The following is an 18,483-nucleotide window of genomic DNA, read 5'->3' as shown; positions in this document are numbered from 1 at the left end:
AGCCGATATTTTATATATGAGTTGATTTATTATTTTGTCTACTTTTAAAATCTTTGAAACAGCTTATTAGGAATAACTCACGTTAATAAACAAACAGTAAGTACAAATTTCTGACTCTCTTGGTCTTGGTTTATTGGTTTAGATCTCAAGACCGGTGAAAATGAACACACAAAGAGGGAATAATAAGAACTTGATCGCCCCGAAAGTATGTCCTTAGTTATTGAAGCAATTGTATCGAAAAAGGGGGTGACACTGAAACACCTGCTTGTACCAGTGTAGGCTAAAACTGAAATAGTTAAACTTCTAACTCTTATAAAACTATTTACAGGATAAAAATTTAAGTTGTAAAACCAATGGTCCGATTTATAGACTTTTATGAGGTTTTATAAACATAGTTTTCTATATTTAAATTATTTTATATAAGTTATTTATTGAAAAACCTGTAAAAATTTTTTAAATTTGAAGACTAAATATTAAAAAAATGATGCCTTCACATATCCTTCTTAATATCAGGAACACAATTAACATGTCAGAGTCGACCCTTCTTTTCAGGCTCATCTCTGCTTACGAATATGTAAATTGATTAAGGGTTCTTGTAAAAATATTTCTTGAAAAAACCTATATATATATATATAATAGGCTATATTTAGTTTGAATAGTAAGCTTTCTATTCAAAGAATAGCGAAAAATATTTTTATTTTATGAGAAAGTGATAACCGAGACTAATAAATTAATATGAAATAAAAATATTTCTTATTTTTCTTTCTGTAATTGTAAATGAATAATATAACTTGTTAGTATAATATTCAATCGAACTTATATAAGGTGTTTTTCTTTCTTTTTAATAAATAAAAGTTTGAGAAAAGCTATATGTTTTTGGACAACACATTAATAAATTATAGCATTTTTATCAAATATTCCTCAAAATAATCATGAATAGTTAATTTCAGAATATTGAAAAAATAATAATTAATTAATTAAAAATAACAATTTTAATTTTTATTAAAATAATAATAATTCATAATTAATTAATTTTTAATAATTAATTTTAAAAGTTAAAATCGAGTAAGTTTAAAAGTACTGTACCTGTACACGTAAAATCAATGAAAAATATGTTTTTGATAAACATTTATTAATTTTTAATGTAAAAATTATTAAAAAAATGTATCAAAAACCAATAAAATTTTAATTTAATCAAGAAAAATGTTTGTTATAATTTAATATTCTCAATAACTGAAATAAAATTTTATAGAAGGGCCTTTCAAATTTAGTAAGAGCTCCTGGACATTTTGGGGTTTTTTTTTGTATTTAAAATAAAGTAAAACAATAATAAAATATGTATAATATAATTCTTAAATATGAATTATTTGAATAATGTAACGGGTTTATTTGTAGATTTGAAGAAAGCTTTTGATTTGATTTATCGTGGTCTGTTACTCACGAAATTAGATATAATGGGTATTTGTGGAGTACAATTGGTTTAAATCTTATTTGGAATGTATTTATCATTACATAGAAATGGAAAATCTAGTAAATTGTTACTGAAAAACTGTGGTAATCTTTGTATTTATGTCCTTGGCTTTTCTTGATTTGTATAAATACTTTTTGGAACAAGAATTTTGAAGTTTCTTAACGTTATTTGCAAATCTACATTGCATGAATTATAAAGAATGTAAGAGAAATTGTAAACTCAGTGTAAACTCATTAAGAAATTGGTTATTAAAAAAAAATCGCTGGATTTGTAAGGGAGAGAATATATCATTGTTGCGTTTTTATATAAATGAAAAAAAATTTGTGTAAAACGCCTTGGTATTGGCTATTCTAGTGGTTCATTGTGTGACGTAAAGGTCCCTTTTCAAACACAGTTAAATAATGGAGTGTATTTTGACTTGTGAATAAAATAATAAAACTCAATGTAAGAAATTATATAATAGATTAATTAATTGTAAAAGTATATTGCATTCTTTGGGTCAAGTTTATCAATAAATTATTATGTTCTATATTGAGATCTGGGGTTGAATTTATTGTTATTTGTCGAAATTAATAAAGTTACATGGACAGATTCGTTGTAGGTGTGGCTCGGGGTAGAATAGTAATAGCATAAGTAATAATTATTATAGAGTAAATCGGATATTGCTGAATATTCAGAAACAAGGTGATGTCTGAATTGTAATTATATTAAAATAATTTAAAATAATAATAGGATACAATTTGACAAAAATTAAAGGTATTTTCGTTAATTCGTAAGAAATGAATTTGTAACCATGTTTTTAGGCCCTCGTAAATTTGAGGTCTTCATAAAGACTTTCGCTATGAGGTGTTTAAAAAGGGAAGTGCCAGTAGGTAGACCTTTTAACCCAGCACAGGCTTATGTAAAACAGTCATAAAATTTCTTTTAATGAGTTGTGTGAAATCTGTTATTGTATTAATTTCGTGTATATTTTTATGCTTTCTCAGAGGGGTGGAACTTGCATTTGTTACAAACCCAAGTTATATCTCCTGCCTTTCAATTCCTGTTCAATAATATAAAGTTTTAATTAAACGTAACGAGAAAATAATTTAGAAATTTAAGATTTTTCTAAAAGATATTAAAATTTACTTTGTTTCAATAAATTTTAATGAACTTTAAAAATTAGTTGTGCTAATATCGTAAGTTAAAGGAATACGAATTACTATTCAGATCTAAAAAACAAATGTAGTATGTAAGATTATAAAAGAAAAATAGTTACATTTAATTAATTACGAATAAATAATATTAATTTTAGCTTTTCTCCCCTGCTTAAGAAAATATTTTAATAATATCCAAGCTTATTTGAAATATATTATATATCGACTTATTAAGCAAGCTTGTAGGCTATTTATTTGCTTGCAGTTAAATAGTTAATGATCTGTTCACTGATTTATTATTTATAAAGATAATTTCACTAGAAAATTTTAAATTCCATAGGGAATGTTAAAATTATTTTATAAACTTATAGAAATTTTTTATCATAAGCATCAATACGAAACATTAAAAAAGGCATCAGAAAGCAATATTATTTTTTTGGGCAATATAAATCTTTTCAATATAAATTAGTAATTCAGATGCCAAAATCATTTATATTTTGCATAAGAACTATTAAAATACTGTATTATTTAGCATTCAATATGGATGCTTTATACTCAGCATTCGCATCACCTTTTTACAGTAGAGTGTCTGTCTACTGATTTTTAAAATTTTAATTGTTTTCTAATAGCTTTTTTACGCTGTCATAAATTAGAAATATATTAAAATCGCCTTCCGTAAACTGTATTTTTAAGTTAACAACCGTCTTTTGGTACCTAAACAAGTGTTTATTATTCTAAACCATCTGGGAGAATCGAACTGTTGGGATTCTATACACCTTATTTGATCTCAATCTTACTAATTTTTCGATAAGATACACTTTTTTTAAGAAAAAACGTTTCTAATGTAAAAATACAGCATGAAGTTGCGTAACTTTTCCGGCAAAATCGTTAAAATTGTGTATGATGCCATGTTGAGATTTTATTATACAAAAACTCTTTAATATTATCAATTATTATAAAATGGAAAAAAGCTTAATTTTAAGGATAGAGATGAGTTTCATTCAAAATTATAAATGCTTATAATGAATAGAATCTTTATTAAATCCGAGATATGACAAGTGACACCTCCCCTCTATCTCCCCAACCCCTCAACCTTTAACCACCAAAATTCAATAGCATCAATTTCCCTAATACATAAACCTCCCTGCAAAATTTCAGAAATTTTCGACAAAAGGCACAGGAGTTATTAAGCTTCAAATTTTTGTTCCATTTATATTACAAAGACATGTTTATTTATAGAAGATATGATACGATAATTAGGCTTTCTGGTTAGTTATTTCATCGTAGAACATAGTTTTCGGAATATTTATTATCGTAATTAAATAAATAGTGAAATTATTTAATCTAGTTAACGTTAAATATATGCTTAAGCCTACGTCATTAAATTCTAGATAAGAATTTTATGGTCTTGTGTTTAAAAATTCAGAAGAAACAAAATGTTTATCATTATTCTAGCAATATATTTCTTTTTAGTAGTAAATTTCGCTTTATCTTATAATTATTAAAGTTTATTATGCTGAAATTCTTTATTAATGGTTATGAAAAATGATTGTAATTGAGGAATTCTATTTAAATGTATTTAAGTTAAAGGTTTATTATAATTATGATCCATTGTATGAGTATTGAAGACCCTATCACAGAGAAAGTAGATGGGGTCTACTCTTGATATCTACATCTATGTTATACTGCAAAAGAGTCATTTTTTATTTTTATTTTCAACATAAAAATATATATATATAGGATGAAAAATAAATCTGGTAAAAGTTAATACGATGCTATTCACGTTTTTAATTAAACTAAATAATTATATGCATATTTTTCTCCTTTAAATTATAGTAAATTCCTTGAAAAATTCTTTACTAAATGCGCTTCTAAATATTTTAATGAGAGATATTCGTGTTATTTTAAGATTTTCTTCGTACCTCAATTACAATTAATTACCTTAGTGTCATTTACCGGTACGGTAATCTTAATTAAATCGATTTCAATTAAACTCTCTAACAACGTTCTTTTACATAAACGAAAAAACAATTAAATTTAAATATAATTAAGATTAATTAATCAAATTCGTATAAAATGTAACAAGTTTTTAATTCTCTAAAATGTAAAATTAAATTATAACTTTTTAATGATTTTTTTTAATATATATATATATATAATATATATATATATATATATATATATATATATTTAAAATAAAGAAATTTATGAGAATATTAATAAAATATTTTAAACTATTTAGAAGCATAATTAAATTCTAGAAATTTAAACTAGAATATAAGAGAAAAAAGTAAACAATTTAATGATTTAATGCATTTTGTGTACTTAAACATTTAAAAATATCATCTCGATATAAGAATAATTATATAAAATTTTAATAAATTAATTTTTAAAATATTTATTAATAATAATTTATTCCATAATTAATAAATCCGTAACAGAATTTTTTTTATTTTTTATTCTTGATAAGACTTGTACCTAAGAAGAAATTATTTATGAAATACAATAGTCACCTCCTTCACTTTCCAGTATTATTTTTATTCATTTAGAAATTCAAGAATTCATCTGACATATTTAAAATAATTTTCTTAACTTACAAAAAATTAAATCTTTAAAATAAAGAAGAAAAAAGAAACAAAACAATCTTCTTTATTATCTCCAGGATTAATTTTCTTATTTCCCTTTACATTGAATTTAATTTAAAGTTTTTTTCTTAATATAAATTTTTTTTAATTTAAATCTTTAATTAACTTATAAGATTAAGGTAGGCACAATTAAGATATTAATGTATATTTTATATTTTTAGTTTAAATATTAATACATTTAGATACATTATAAGTTATATGTAATACTCATTTAATAGGGCCTTTCGCAGATTTAAAAAGGAAACTTTAACAGAATAACATTAAATTTAACAAAAAATAGAATATATATATAAATTTTTCGCCTTAAAGAAACCATTCTGAACTTTTGCAATTTCTGAATTCTTGCAATTTATAATAAGTGTTTTTTGAGACATCTGTAAATGTGAGGCCCTAGCAAAATGGTCTTGGTGGTTTCTCGGTAAATGTGAGGCTCTAGCAAAATGGTCTTGGTGGTCGTCTGTAAATGTGAGGCTCTAGCAAAATGGTCTTGGGGGTTTTCTGTAAATGTGAGGCTCTAGCAAAATGGTCTTGGTGGTTTCTCGGTAAATGTGAGGCCCTAGCAAAATTGTCTTGGTGGTTTCTCGGTAAATGTGAGGCTCTAGCAAAATGGTCTTGGTGGTCGTCTGTAAATGTGAGGCTCTAGCAAAATGGTCTTGGTGGTTTCTGTAAATGTGAGCTCTAGCAAAATGGTCTTGGTGGTTTCTCGGTAAATGTGAGGCTCTAGCAAAATGGTCTTGGTGGTTTCTGTAAATGTGAGGCTCTAGCAAAATGGTCTTGGGGGTTTTCTGTAAATGTGAGGCTCTAGCAAAATGGTCTTGGTGGTTTCTCGGTAAATGTGAGGCCCTAGCAAAATTGTCTTGGTGGTTTCTCGGTAAATGTGAGGCTCTAGCAAAATGGTCTTGGTGGTCGTCTGTAAATGTGAGGCTCTAGCAAAATGGTCTTGGTGGTTTCTCGGTAAATGTGAAGCTCTAGCAAAATGGTCTTGGTGGTTTCTCGGTAAATGTGAGGCTCTAGCAAAATGGTCTTGGTGGTTGTCTGTAAATGTGAGGCTCTAGCAAAATGGTCTTGGTGGTTTTCTGTAAATGTGAGGCTCTAGCAAAATGGTCTTGGTGGTTTCTCGGTAAATGTGAGGCCCTAGCAAAATGGTCTTGGTGGTTTCTCGGTAAATGTGAGGCTCTAGCAAAATGGTCTTGGTGGTTTCGTCTGTAAATGTGAGGCTCTAGCAAAATGGTCTTGGTGGTTTCTCGGTAAATGTGAGGCTCTAGCAAAATGGTCTTGGTGGTTTCTCGGTAAATGTGAGGCTCTAGCAAAATGGTCTTGGTGGTTTCGTCTGTAAATGTGAGGCTCTAGCAAAATGGTCTTGGTGGTTTCTCGGTAAATGTGAGGCTCTAGCAAAATGGTCTTGGTGGTTTCTCGGTAAATGTGAGGCTCTAGCAAAATGGTCTTGGTGGTTTCTCGGTAAATGTGAGGCTCTAGCAAAATGGTCTTGGTGGTTTCTCGGTAAATGTGAGGCTCTAGCAAAATGGTCTTGGTGGTCGTCTGTAAATGTGAGGCTCTAGCAAAATGGTCTTGGGGGTTTTCTGTAAATGTGAGGCTCTAGCAAAATGGTCTTGGTGGTTTCTCGGTAAATGTGAGGCCCTAGCAAAATTGTCTTGGTGGTTTCTCGGTAAATGTGAGGCTCTAGCAAAATGGTCTTGGTGGTCGTCTGTAAATGTGAGGCTCTAGCAAAATGGTCTTGGTGGTTTCTCGGTAAATGTGAAGCTCTAGCAAAATGGTCTTGGTGGTTTCTCGGTAAATGTGAGGCTCTAGCAAAATGGTCTTGGTGGTCGTCTGTAAATGTGAGGCTCTAGCAAAATGGTCTTGGGGGTTTTCTGTAAATGTGAGGCTCTAGCAAAATGGTCTTGGTGGTTTCTCGGTAAATGTGAGGCCCTAGCAAAATGGTCTTGGTGGTTTCTCGGTAAATGTGAGGCTCTAGCAAAATGGTCTTGGTGGTCGTCTGTAAATGTGAGGCTCTAGCAAAATGGTCTTGGGGGTTTTCTGTAAATGTGAGGCTCTAGCAAAATGGTCTTGGTGGTTTCTCGGTAAATGTGAGGCCCTAGCAAAATGGTCTTGGTGGTTTCTCGGTAAATGTGAGGCTCTAGCAAAATGGTCTTGGTGGTTGTCTGTAAATGTGAGGCTCTAGCAAAATGGTCTTGGTGGTTTTCTGTAAATGTGAGGCTCTAGCAAAATGGTCTTGGTGGTTTCTCGGTAAATGTGAGGCTCTAGCAAAATGGTCTTGGTGGTTTCTCGGTAAATGTGAGGCTCTAGCAAAATGGTCTTGGTGGTTTCTCGGTAAATGTGAGGCTCTAGCAAAATGGTCTTGGTGGTTTCTCGGTAAATGTGAGGCTCTAGCAAAATGGTCTTGGTGGTCGTCTGTAAATGTGAGGCTCTAGCAAAATGGTCTTGGGGGTTTTCTGTAAATGTGAGGCTCTAGCAAAATGGTCTTGGTGGTTTCTCGGTAAATGTGAGGCCCTAGCAAAATGGTCTTGGTGGTTTCTCGGTAAATGTGAGGCTCTAGCAAAATGGTCTTGGTGGTCGTCTGTAAATGTGAGGCTCTAGCAAAATGGTCTTGGTGGTTTCTCGGTAAATGTGAGGCTCTAGCAAAATGGTCTTGGTGGTCGTCTGTAAATGTGAGGCTCTAGCAAAATGGTCTTGGGGGTTTTCTGTAAATGTGAGGCTCTAGCAAAATGGTCTTGGTGGTTTCTCGGTAAATGTGAGGCCCTAGCAAAATGGTCTTGGTGGTTTCTCGGTAAATGTGAGGCTCTAGCAAAATGGTCTTGGTGGTCGTCTGTAAATGTGAGGCTCTAGCAAAATGGTCTTGGTGGTTTCTCGGTAAATGTGAGGCTCTAGCAAAATGGTCTTGGTGGTTTCTCGGTAAATGTGAGGCTCTAGCAAAATGGTCTTGGTGGTTTCTCGGTAAATGTGAGGCTCTAGCAAAATGGTCTTGGTGGTTTCTCGGTAAATGTGAGGCTCTAGCAAAATGGTCTTGGTGGTCGTCTGTAAATGTGAGGCTCTAGCAAAATGGTCTTGGGGGTTTTCTGTAAATGTGAGGCTCTAGCAAAATGGTCTTGGTGGTTTCTCGGTAAATGTGAGGCCCTAGCAAAATGGTCTTGGTGGTTTCTCGGTAAATGTGAGGCTCTAGCAAAATGGTCTTGGTGGTCGTCTGTAAATGTGAGGCTCTAGCAAAATGGTCTTGGTGGTTTCTCGGTAAATGTGAAGCTCTAGCAAAATGGTCTTGGTGGTTTCTCGGTAAATGTGAGGCTCTAGCAAAATGGTCTTGGTGGTTGTCTGTAAATGTGAGGCTCTAGCAAAATGGTCTTGGTGGTTTCTCGGTAAATGTGAGGCTCTAGCAAAATGGTCTTGGTGGTTTCTCGGTAAATGTGAGGCTCTAGCAAAATGGTCTTGGTGGTCGTCTGTAAATGTGAGGCTCTAGCAAAATGGTCTTGGTGGTTTCTCGGTAAATGTGAGGCTCTAGCAAAATGGTCTTGGTGGTTTCTCGGTAAATGTGAGGCTCTAGCAAAATGGTCTTGGTGGTTGTCTGTAAATGTGAGGCTCTAGCAAAATGGTCTTGGGGGTTTTCTGTAAATGTGAGGCTCTAGCAAAATGGTCTTGGTGGTTTCTCGGTAAATGTGAGGCCCTAGCAAAATGGTCTTGGTGGTTTCTCGGTAAATGTGAGGCTCTAGCAAAATGGTCTTGGTGGTCGTCTGTAAATGTGAGGCTCTAGCAAAATGGTCTTGGTGGTTTTCTGTAAATGTGAGGCTCTAGCAAAATGGTCTTGGTGGTTTCTCGGTAAATGTGAGGCTCTAGCAAAATGGTCTTGGTGGTTTCTCGGTAAATGTGAGGCTCTAGCAAAATGGTCTTGGTGGTCGTCTGTAAATGTGAGGCTCTAGCAAAATGGTCTTGGGGGTTTTCTGTAAATGTGAGGCTCTAGCAAAATGGTCTTGGTGGTTTCTCGGTAAATGTGAGGCCCTAGCAAAATGGTCTTGGTGGTTTCTCGGTAAATGTGAGGCTCTAGCAAAATGGTCTTGGTGGTCGTCTGTAAATGTGAGGCTCTAGCAAAATGGTCTTGGTGGTTTCTCGGTAAATGTGAGGCTCTAGCAAAATGGTCTTGTGGTCCTCTGTAAATGTAAGGCCCAAGCAAAATGATGGTCTTCTGTAATAGGACCTATTATATAATGAAATACAGTGGTACAAAGTCTTGTTAATTGCTCAAAAAATTTGGGAAAAACTTACAATTTAATTTCTTAAGGCAGTGTAATTTGTTTATTTAAAAAAAAAAACAAATTCCATTTTAAACCATTTCCATACAGTTTCTAAGTAATAAAATATTTAAATATGGCAGCAAATTAGTCTTTACAATGGTTAACTGAGTTATGGGCCACCCCAAATTTATAAGAAATTCTTAATATTTAATTTCACACAGTTATAAACACCTCAAGTAATGAATAAATCAAAGATAAAATGCTGCAAATTAGCTAAAACAAATCACTATTATTCTTTTGGGATTTATACTTTAGAAACTAAGAAAGAGATCTCATTTACATTCGTGCAAGATAATTGGTTAATGATCTTTGTCGTAATAATCAAGTTATTTAAAATTGTAAACAAGAAAAAATCTCGAATATGTCTATGTAATATTTTCTTTATTATGGCATATTCTTTATATAAATTTAAATATATGTATATATTTTTAATATTATTCAAGAAATTTATAAAATTTATATATTAAAATATATTTTAAAACATTTTTTTTTAAATATGCTCCTTCTAAATGGTTAATTTACATAGAAAAAATAAAATAAATTCCATTTAAATACCAAAAATTCTTTAAAAATTTTTGTTGGAGCCATTATAAAAATTCTTGACTTTTATGACTTAAGTATCATAATTTTGAAAATGAGAATTCTTATTGACCTAATTCAATTTTATTTATTTATTTATTTACAGGTTTAAAATTCGTGCAAATTGCTCAAGTTTTTTTTTAAATTGAATAATTAAATAAAATTAAATATTTAAAGGTAAAGGTGTCCTTAAATTCTAACATATAAGAGGCCCTACTTTCTCCAGCAAATAACACATTTAAAAGCTTTATATTCTAATTATTAGGGCCCCACATATAACGGGTTCTTAAGCTGTATATTAATTAACTTACAGGTGTATAACTTTAGGAAAAGATGGAAATGGAAGATATAAGTATCCTTGTTTAATTTATATGTAACTTGGATAGTAAAAACATAGAAATGATGATGATCCTTTCCAGTTTATCGGGACAAATGGCATAATCTTCTTTCCATCATCTCTTTAGATTCCTCTTCCTCTTCTTTCTGCTTATCATGTAGCATCTTCTATCCATAATTTTTATATTAAATTTAATCTGCATTAGTTTTATAGTAAAATAAATACACTTTAGAATTATTAATGATTAATTTTACGTAATTCAAATATTAATCGTATCTTTATAATCAATACAAAATTATTTAAATTATTTATTTAAAAAAAATCAATTAAAATTAATTTTCAATCGAAATTTTACAATTAATTTATAAATTCTTGATAAAATTTGTTTTAGAGAAATCGAGCTTCTTTAAAATATAATTATTTTTTATATTAATTATAATCAAAAACAATTTGAAATTATAATTAAAATTAAGGGGGGGGAGAAATTAGAGCGTGCGAATGTTAAATAAAATACATCTTTTTGAAGCAATTGAACAACGAGAAAGTTGAAAATTAATGTAATATCTCCCTTTGGTTATTTGTCATTTTACTTTAATTAATCAAAGTAAAAATATTTTATTAGGAAATTTTAAAATGTTTGTTGACTTTAACAATTATTTTCCCAGTTAGATATTATATTAATGATACCTTTCGGTATTTTTTCTGATAAAATTTAATAAGTTCTACTTACAATAATGAACATTTTATCAACGTAGTCATTTGTGAATATTTACTGTATATTTTCTCATTAACTCAGTAGGTGTAAGGATAATAATCACATTATTACCTATTAAGTAAACTAATAAATGAATTCGAGTGAGAGCAAATGAGCCAATTATGAAAAATGAACTAATTTTTCATCAAAATTTATTTAAAATTTGATTTTTATTTATTCGAGATAAAGGTAAGATATGATTATAAAATAGGAAAAATTTTATTGATTAATTTCTTAAATAAATTTTAATTTATGTAAACATTATGTAAGGATTATCAGAGGAAAGAACGGAACATATATATACAAATTGTTAAGAAATAAAGCTTTTAAAATTAATTTTTTTAAAATATTTTATTTTATAATTTATTTATTAGTTTTATGTAGAATTTTCTAATTATTTTTTTCAATTTTTCACCCTCTTTTACTACACTGAAAGAGAATGAAATGGCCCAGAACAGTTTGTGATTGGAAGAACTCACGACTCACAGGTTGAAAAGGAATGTTTTCACATTATATTTCACACGATATATTATAGATTTTTATATAATTTATTCAAATTTACCTTCATACGGTTCTATTACATGTATTTATAAATATATATATACAAGCAAATTAGGAATAAAAAATGATAAAAATCCAATTATCTTGTACCATTAGTGTCTTAAAAAGATTAAAACTAATATAATTTATCACGATAACAATTATCAATAAGTGAATAAAATTCGAGTGAGTGAATAGTAATTAAAAAGAAGTTAATAAAACCTAATTAAATTTGCTTTAATTACCGCGAAAATCTTTCGATTTTATTAGATTTAAATTAATAATAAATTTATACAATTTTCATTAAAAAAAAAATTTATTTTATTTTAAATTATTTCCAACAAATTACTAACTCTCGATTTATTGTTAAAGTATAAATTTATATATATATTAGCTTATGGTTTATATTATGGTAATTAATTGTGAAATTCTGTCAGTTATTTTTCTCTCTTCCCCAATGTGTTTTTTTATTATCGGGTTATCTAGGAGGAGGATTTTTATCGGATGAAACGACACCTAAGTGTTTGTATATTGTGGGATCAAGTTGACAGTGCATCCCCGTCAGTTGGACTTGACACTTGCATTCCAGCAATCACTGTCAAAAGAGAGAACCTATGCGCATGTCAGCCACACAGAGAGAGAAAATAAAGCTCTCCCAAGCTGACTTGCCACAGGTCACATGTGGTGCTACTGATCTGTACTCTGGTGCAAAACTACAATATAACCGGTATTCGACTGGTATGTAACACTTATCATATCAATACTTAACTCTACAGTTATGAAATTGCCATTACTTAAATGTAAATCAATTGTTTTCCACTGTTAAATTGTTGAAATTAAGTTTTTTTTTTTTTATAATAAGAAAGTTCAATTATTTAAATATAATTTGCTTTAAATTAAGTAAATTTTTGTTGTGTTTTAATAATTGTCTATGTTATAATTTTATGCTTTTGAGTAGTTAAAATGTACAAATATTTATAATTAACGTGATTGTTCTTCCTATTAAACTTTTGTTGTTTATTGAAGATTTTGTGGTTTATAAGCTATAAATACTTATAAAAAATTTAATTAATTAATTTCCTGAATTGTTAATTAGTTTTTTACGCAGATTTAAAGTATTTGTAAAAGTTTACGTTTAAGTATTGTTTAAATTAAAAACTATTTTTAAACTTTTTATTTGTAAAGAGGTAGAACACTTATACCTAGTTTTACATAATTTTTTATAATAATTTTATATATAGTTCAAGATAATTCTGTAATAATTTTCTGTATAATTATAGATAATTCTTTAATAATCATATATACGCTATATTATATTAATTTATAAAATTTTATATAGAAAATTTTAATTTAAAGAACTCCAATTAATTATTGTATATATTGAAACTACTTAATTATCAATTACAAATAAAAACATCATTGAAATACATTTTACAATTTTAATTATTTATTTTAAAATGAACGAATTTTTAAAGAATTAAAAATTAAATTCCAAAATCATACAAATTTTAATTTGAAATTTTAAATAACTTTGAATTATACAATTGGACCTCGTGTATTGATATTTATTTACTTTTTAAAGAGTCATGGAGATGGAACACTGCTTCTTATAATTGTAATTTATATATATATATATATAGAGCATATAATAATATATATATATTATTTTATTTTTTATTTATAGAAATAATATTGCTTAGATTCTATGAAAAGAGTACAAAGGTTAACAAAATAATTTTTCTCTTAAAAAATATTAATCATTATTTTTATTTATATTCTGTAAATTTTTAATTAATTTTAACGTTAATTATCTTATTTTCGTGCTGGATTACCCATTATGCAAATGAGGAACATGCCTAGAGGCCCTGAGAGGCCTTAATTTAAATGCATGTATATATATATAGATATAGACATTGTATAATGATGAAGTTATATACAAACAATTTATGGTGTACATTTTTTATATTATTATTATTATTATTTCTGTTTTAAGTGATAATTTTTTTTCTTTTTTTTTCTATATTTAAAAAATAGATTTTTTTTATGTTTTAAAAAATTTAAAAGTGTACAAAGCATAAAAATAAAATATATAAATCTGAATATATACGAGTTAGTTTGACTAAATATTTCTACTAGGAGAAAGGGAGAAAGTCTACATATCAAATATACTTTGTAAATTGTAAAGATGTATTTAAAGATATAAAATAAATATATAAATATGTATATTTGAATTTCTTTTCCTTCTATCTTAAATGTAGTTATGTAACTGAAAGACTATTATTTAAAAATAAACAACTGTCAGGATCACTTGTATGCGATCAATCTTGACTGGATATATGAAATTCTGATTTACTGAATTTAATTTAAAGGTGGAATAGGGTTTGTATAGGGTTATACTATAACAACGGTGTATATTTAACTCGGTTATGATTGAAAAATTGCATCAGAGATGCACTTCAAGGAATGAATACACAAAGATACTTGTGTAAAAATGTTTGTCGAAGCGTGTAATGATGAAATGTACAATACACTTCAAAGCTGTGTAAATTGTGATGGCAGCGGTTTGAGCATTTGCGTTGATAAGATTATATTGTATTGTATTAGTAAATATAATTATTATATATGTAATCTCAATAAATGTTATCATTTACTGTCCACTTACTTTTGGTTCGCCTTGTATATATGATTTTTTTTTTTTAAATTCTTATGTAAATTATGTAATTTTTGGAAAATTGTATTTATATAAGCAAACCTTGATATAGCGCCTTCTAAATAGTGTCACTTCGTAAAATACTAATGAATACTTGTACACAAACACACAACACATCATTCTGAGATAAATATTAATTAAATTGAGAACTCTTCACTTTAGCTTCATGCTCTATTTACTATTGAATATTTTAGAGGGGGGAAATGGTTTCTTTGTATTAAAGTTTGATTGTATATAAAGGGTGGTCCAAAAGTTAATTGGATCAGGCAATTTACAATTACATAAAAAATTTGAAGAAAAACAGGAGCGACTTCTGACGATACATCAGCCAAGAATTTCGGTAACTGATGATGATGTATAACCAATCTTAATATTTTTAACGTTTGTAGTGTCTAAATATGACAGCAATGTTTATAACGATTAACTGAACTTTACAGCCTCTCTGTATACGTATAAAGTCCCGTTTCGATTTGTCCCCATCACTACTTTATGTCTGAAATTGGCACTAAATTGAGTGTGGTGTTTAATCGAAGTAATTTAAACAATAATAATTATATATGTTTTAAAAGATATCTACAAACGTTTAAGTTCGGAAGCTTGAAAGTCATTTGATTTGAAGATAAAAATGTTGTTTACAATACAAAATTGTCTATTTAGTAATTCACAAAATCTGAAGGGTTTTCTATTTAATATTTATAGGGTAGATACGAGAGTGTCGCTAATTTGGAAGACACTATATCGAGGTTTCATTAAATGTATTGCATACTAGACTCGATATATTGCATACTCTATAGGTAAAATGATTTCTATAGAAGAGCAAACAGTATATATATATATATATGAAAAAATAAGCATTATAAATTTATTTTCTAAATAAGAAAAGTAATTTAAAAGTCTTTAAATACAGAATATAATATATAAAAATATTATATATTTTCTATATATAAGATTAAAGAAAGATATAATATAGAATATAATAAGAATATAAGAAAAATTAAAAGAATATATAAGAATATAAAGAAAATATTAATATTTTCTTTAATTTTATAAGTAAACTGTAATATATATTATTGAGAATAATTATTTTTAATATTATACGTATTATTATATATTTACTTAATATAATTAAGTGATTTTTTATATTTGACAGCAAATATAAAAGCTTAAATAATTAAAAATTTTTATATGTCTAGTATTTAATTATATTAATAATTTTTCTTTGCAAATATTACAAACTAAACGAAATTTTAATATTTTTACTTACAAATGTGGAAAAAATTATTAATAATTTTACTGGGATTTTATAATTTTATTAAAATAAATCTAATTGATTGATTTATATTGGTTTTTTAAGTTTTTAAACAGTTTTATTTTAGATAAGTTTATTTTTAAAATCTAAAAATACGAAGCTTTAAAAGTAAAAACCACATTTCATATTCTCATCATTAACTGAACCGATATTGAAAATATATTAAAAACAATTTCAAAATGGCTTTTCGAACAAAGTTTTTAATCTGGTTTGCTTGTTGATCCGTTTCCAAAATTCGATTTTATTCGTTCACACCTTTTTAAGCCCATGCAGAATTATAATAAATTACAGATAAGATAAAATAAAAATTAAATGACGATTATTAATATTTTTCTTTATTATTAAATTTAAATAACGGTTTAAAAGTATGTATTCTACTTTAATAGAATTGAAAGTTATATAAATTATTAATATATTTTTAAATATACTTAAATTAAATTTGACTAATCATCGAATTTACTGAGAGGAGCAATTTGGACATCCCTAAAGTAGGGCTTGTCGCTGCCCTACTTACCTTTACTTTTTTTCAAATTTTTAAATGAAAATTGTCTAAAAGAAAAAGTTCTTTCGATAAATTTCCTTTCATATAAATAAGATCAAGAAAATACATTAATTAATTTTCATCTGAAACAATAAAATCGACAGTAATAGTAATTGAATAGTACGATCTCAATATCTTTTGATTACAAAGAAAAACACCCGAATATAATTAAAAGAATCCTTCAAACATCAATAAGATAGAAACTAATTTATATCAACACAAACAGAATTGTCTTATTGTTTACTTGTTAGAAAATATTGATGATCAAAAAGAACTGAACCACTTAAAATTGTTTGAGACAAGTGATAAATCTAATAAAAGAAAAGATTTAAAAAAAAGGTGTACATTTACATCACCTAATTATAAATTTACCTATTTGTAAAGTAATGAAATAATTAATTTATTAGTAAATAAATTATATTTAAAATTTAAATATTATATTAGTATTAAAGAAAATAATTGGGTATTAGAGATACAGTATCTAATGTGGAGACTTTGCGTGAATTTATGTGCTTCAAGGCGTGTACAAATGTACTGTACTTGACCTCCCTTTCTACCAGTGCCAGATTTAAGAATTTTCGGGTTCTAACTAAAACTTGTGATCCAGCTTCCCCCAAAAATGCATGAAGTTTTTTCTTATTTTTATTTGAAAAAATAACAATTATTACACTGCGACACTAGATTACATCTCAAAGAATATAAAAATAAGGGTTAATGTTACCTATGGTTCCAAAATGGCGGCTCGTCTGTGATTCCAGCAAATAGAAGAAAGAAAACAGTGGGGAAGCACGTTCTAACCTAACCTAACCTATTCTAATAAATTACCATAATTATTACCAACAAAATTATTAGAATAGGTTAGGTTAGGTTAGAACGTGCTTCCCCACTCTTTTCTTTCTTCTATTTGCTGGAATCAGAGACGAGCCGCCATTTTGGAACCATAGGTAACATTAACGAAAATAAGTAAATAAATATATAATTTAATATTCAAAAATCGATTTATGGGTCCCTGACAGATTCGGACCTCAGGAAACTACCTAATTTGCTTAGACCTAAGTCTAGTTCTGCTTTGTTACAACACTATGATCCTACTTTAAGCTGTAGTGAATCATTTTCGGTATTAATTTTTATTTATAAGCTTGATTTTACTTCTATATATATATATATGATACCTGCATGATTTACTTTGACTATTATTTAATACAAACTGATCAATCATTTTCTCATTTTAAAAATATGCATTTTTTATTTTTCTTTCCAAAGGGGACATTTTTCATGAGATAGAAGCAGCATGCAAGCTGTTACACGAAGCTTGATAACATAATAAAATTAATGATTGCTCATTAATTTATAACGAGCTTATAACCTTGATGAAATTATTAAACAAATTCAAATTTTATATTATTTAAATGGACTAAGTGCTTTTAATTTAATAGTTCAAATTTACAATCAGACAGGTACAGTACATAAACATTTAAATAAATTCTCTTATTACGGCTAAGCTGTGTAATTATGTTATGTAATCAGAATTATGACGTTAAATCTACGCGATATTTTACAATTTTATTATTAATACTTAAATAACCTAATTAAGTTAAATGGTTATCAAGCTGAGAAATCTCAATACTATAATTCTGCTATAAATTAGACAAATATAACAATTAATTAATGAGATTTGCTGGTGCAAAATATAAAATTATACTGTGTAATTGTACAATAATTTAAGAACTTTGATTTACTGAAATTTATTTTTTTTTATTCATTCAAACAATGCAAAAATACTTCTTCATAACGTATTTAAGGAGACTCCAAAAGTACAGTACAATGAACTACAATGAACCCGATGACTTCGAGTAATATTTTCTGATGATAAATATAGAAAGTAATTTATATAAATAAATTTATTTTATAACTTTTAGAAATATTTCCATATACATATATTTATTGTAAAAGTTTGGCTACTGATGTATAATGCCACGAGAAAGGGATATATAAGGAACCAGTTTTATCTTGACAATCAGTTTACAGTATCTAGTCAAAACTTTCGGAACTTTTTAAGTATAACATTGAAATTTATATACTTAAAGATTTAGTGATTGAAAGGATCGTAAAAGTGAGTTGTAGGAGCCATTAAACTGATACTAAATGAGATCCCTTTGA

At 27.9% G+C, this 18,483-nt stretch overlaps 1 protein-coding gene across 2 annotated transcripts in view; it reads left to right on the top strand.

Annotated features, from left to right (window-relative positions):
- Nucleotides 1–12,374: 12,374 nt before the first annotated feature.
- The window catches only part of LOC136988607 (cholecystokinin receptor-like), a 46,985-nt gene continuing 40,876 nt past the window's right edge, over nucleotides 12,375–18,483 (top strand). The window contains exon 1 of one of the 2 annotated variants that reach the window (XM_067286511.1): nucleotides 12,375–12,501. The gene's annotated coding sequence lies outside the window, so the exon portion shown is untranslated. Of the gene's footprint in view, nucleotides 12,564–18,483 lie in introns of both variants that reach the window. The other variant, XM_067286512.1, reaches the window with a different exon arrangement.

This window comes from Centruroides vittatus, unplaced genomic scaffold (assembly GCF_030686945.1).
Source record: "Centruroides vittatus isolate TY-2023 unplaced genomic scaffold, ASM3068694v2 scaffold_3315, whole genome shotgun sequence".
Taxonomy (NCBI): Eukaryota; Metazoa; Arthropoda; class Arachnida; order Scorpiones; family Buthidae; genus Centruroides; species Centruroides vittatus.
This window is presented reverse-complemented; position numbering and strand designations above follow the sequence as displayed.